Genomic DNA, 3218 nt, shown 5'->3' with positions numbered 1-3218 from the left:
TGGAAATTTACAACACCATCTCTTGTGAACCCTGCCACATAAGTGGATCTGCGGCACACTTCAGCAACAACCATTGACAGAACCGCCGTCTGCCATGCTGAGCCTGTGCCCTTAGGGCCTGAACGCGCCGTAAAGCCATTGTTCATCAAGTACCCCCCAGATAAGAGCAGAGACACGCCTTCTGCTGCTGCTAGTCGTCGCACGTTGGTCTCAATGATTTCTGCCACCGAACGTAGCAGACGCTCCTCTGTCAGGCGAGCGAACTGTGAGGGGCCTCCACTGTCAGTCCTCCGAGGAGCAAGGCTACCTGTGTCCCTCAGAAGCTGGAAAAATCTGCCGAACAGCTTATCAGAGGGCACTCTGCTCTGTGGATATTTTTCAGCATAAAGGGCACGGGCTTGCAGGCAACGTCCATTTTCTAAACCATAGCAGAATATCATTTACGCCATTTCACATGTCAAGTAGTAGACTTCCATTGCTAACGATTGGTGGAAGAGAAAAGATGTTAATGTACTACACCAGGGCTTCCCAACAACATTTTCTCGAGGACCCCCTCATCGAATATGATTGGTACCTTGTCATATCACAGCATCAAGTACCTAAAAAAGCCAAATTAAGAGTCTTTTTATACGTTTTCTATTTTTCGTACTTAGAAAAAACATTGACTTATTCATTATTGAAAAAATATTGAGATTAAAACTTTTTCAATTTAGCCATCATTGTTATTGTTAAATTTTTGATTATTGCTCAAAATCTTTGTCTTCAAATCTGGGTGTTTAGTATAACAATCCCCTTAAAAAAATAAAAATTGAGTATGAACTGAAAATGACAGAAAAAATTAAAATTGAGTGTATTGGTCTTTCAAGTGTACTACACTTGAGATTGCATTGAATAGACATGTGTGAAAAATAAGGCATACAGCAGAACTATTTGCCTCTATCTAATTCTAGTTTTGCACCAGAGTGTGCTAGTGTCAGTTGGCTCTAGGAAGACGCTGGACGCAGAAGTTAGCGTTCGCTAAAGCTCTGCTCATGCAGGAAGCGGCCAAAACAAAAAAAGTGTTATCATACGAAATATATTTAATATATTTTTTATTCTGGTAGCATCTTGCGGACCCCTCTGGCATAGCTCGCGGACCCCTGGGGGTCCGCGGACCACCTGTTGGGAACCACTGTACTACACCATTTGTGCGTACAAACAGCGCAATAACAGTAAACACGTAAGTGAATCCGGGTTTGGAAGAAGGTAAAACACCATGATACGTACCCAGGGTTGACAGTACTGCACAATAAGGCACACAAACACGACGAAAATTAAAGTAGCCTACAACGCGACTCGAACCACACTACTGGTTGTAGACCACCTAATGGTATTTAGAGTTCTGTGAGTAAGACATCATAATACCTTGCCGACACATTTGACGGAGCACCAATGGAACGACTGGGCTAACATACGCAACAAAGCGTCGCACAGTCCTTCCTATAACTCCGTCTCAACAGAACTTGGAAGGCCCAACAGTACCGACTGACCGCCGTGTCATCCTCAGCCCACAGGCGTCACTGGATGCGGATATGGAGGGCCATGTGGTCAGCACACCGCTCTCACGGCCGTATGTCAGTTTACAAGACCGGAGCCACTACTTCTCAGTCAAGTAGCTCCTCAGTTTGCCTCACAAATGCTGAGTGCACCCCACTTGCCAACAGCGCTCGGCAGACCGGATGGTCACCCATTCAAGTGCTAGCCCAGCCCGACAGTGCTTGACTTCGGTGATCTGACGGGAATCGGTGTTACCATTGCGGCAAGGCCGTTGGCGTCCTTCCTATAAACACGTGTTTATCTCGGAAAGTATGCGTTTCCGAACCGATGTTTATTCGACTTATTTTTCTTGTTTCGATAAGTATTACCATCTCTCAAAATGTTAGATACTTTTTTAACACACTGTATACACACAGACATGTGAAATTATTGCCGCGCCTTGCCACGGCTCGTGTGGTTCCCACCGTTGGAGGTTCGAGTCCTCCCTCGGGCATCGGTTTGTGTGTTGTCCTTAGTGTAAGTTAGTTTAGGTTAGATTAAGTAGTGTGTAAGCCTAGGGACCGATGAAATCAGCAGTTTGGTCCCATAGGAACTTACCACTACCGTGAAATTACTAGCTTGCTTAAATGGCTCTGAGCACTATGGGACTTAACATCTGTGGTCATCAGTCCCCTAGAACTGAGAACTACTTAAACCTATCTAACCTAAGGACATCACACACATCCACGCCCGAGGCAGGATTCGATCCTGCGACCGTAGCGGTCACGCAGTTGCAGACTGAAGCGCCTAGAACCGCACGGCCACACCGGCCGGCCCTAGCTTGCTTACTCACTATCAGTCATAACAAAACTACTTATACGTGAGCGGAGCAGCTGGTAGCAGCTACTACGCTATTACATCTAATATATTGTCATAGTCTTCACCACTTCAATGTCTTTAGTTGAACTACTCTAATTATTTACAACCACAATATGTAAATCTTGTAATTTTTTTTACTCTGACAATGTTATATGAAATTTCACTGTAAAAATAGGAAATAAGTGTACATAAAGATTTGTTAATTGTTATTATTTGCATCTGGTACAATACGTCTGAAAATTTTCTCAAAAAGTTGAAAAATGGTCATATGCTTTGAGAAATGATTTTTCTCAAAGTATGAAAAGAACTAGATTAGAAAAACATTTGACACGCCTTTATGTGATGTTCGAAATCACATAAAGCATATTAGGGGCCGATTGAGAATTTAAAATCCAATGTTTAACTTGGAATCTGAAAATTTTAAAGCGTACTAGAGGATATTTGCTGTACACGATTTCCAGCATAATTCAAAGGCGTCAAAGAACAGATACTTTCGAGAACAGTTACTGTCTTCATATATATAGTTAAAGGCAACCCAGCCATTGACCTTCGTCTGTGCGAATGCGCACAGGTTGCCCAAAACTCTTAAGGGAATCGCTAAAGCGTGCGCGAGTAATGAGTGGATGGGCAAATGTCTGTAAGGAACATTACATATGTAGAATTGTGGACGGTTGGGAGGCGTACAAGGGATAAGTCCCTGCAGTCGCGCTATTCATCTGTGTCCTCGGTGGCTCAGATGGACAGAGCGTCTGCCATGTAAGCAGGAGATCCCAGGTTCGAGTCCCAGTCGGGGCACACATTTTCAGCTGTCCACATCGAGGTAT

At 43.9% G+C, this 3218-nt stretch overlaps 1 pseudogene; it reads right to left on the bottom strand.

The window, feature by feature from the left end:
* Positions 1 to 1694: 1694 nt before the first annotated feature.
* Positions 1695 to 1812, bottom strand: LOC124607666 (annotated as a pseudogene).
* Between the last annotated feature and the right edge of the window lie 1406 nt (positions 1813 to 3218).

This window comes from Schistocerca americana, chromosome 3 (genome assembly GCF_021461395.2).
Source record: "Schistocerca americana isolate TAMUIC-IGC-003095 chromosome 3, iqSchAmer2.1, whole genome shotgun sequence".
In the NCBI taxonomy this organism is placed as follows: domain Eukaryota; kingdom Metazoa; phylum Arthropoda; class Insecta; order Orthoptera; family Acrididae; genus Schistocerca; species Schistocerca americana.
This window is presented reverse-complemented; position numbering and strand designations above follow the sequence as displayed.